The sequence below is a fragment of the Eimeria mitis genome, genomic scaffold, assembly GCF_000499745.2.
Source record: "Eimeria mitis Houghton genomic scaffold, Emh_scaff566, whole genome shotgun sequence".
Taxonomy (NCBI): Eukaryota; Apicomplexa; class Conoidasida; order Eucoccidiorida; family Eimeriidae; genus Eimeria; species Eimeria mitis.
The window spans coordinates 14,775-15,136 of NW_013573918.1; positions in this window are offsets into that span (position 1 = coordinate 14,775).

Genomic DNA, 362 nt, shown 5'->3' on the forward strand with positions numbered 1-362 from the left:
TTGTTAACGAGGTGTACATACACCTGGTGGCTGCAGCAGAGCGATCTATGAATAGAAAGCTGCTGTTATATTCAGGTGTATAGGCAGCTCATACTTTCGTCTTCTTTGCAAGCAACTCCACTATGATTCGTATTATATAAAAACAAATAAAAAAATAAAAATAAAAAAATAAATAAAAATAAAAATAAAAATAAAGTAACAATTTTTGTTTAGTTATTCTTAACAATATAATAATGTTTGGGGGCCCCCATGGGGGGGCCCCGATGGAGACCCTGAGACCCTGGACCGTACTCTGCTGCTGCTGCCGCTGCTGCTGCTGCTGCTGCTGCTGCTGCTGCTGCTGCTGCTGCTGCTGCTGCTGG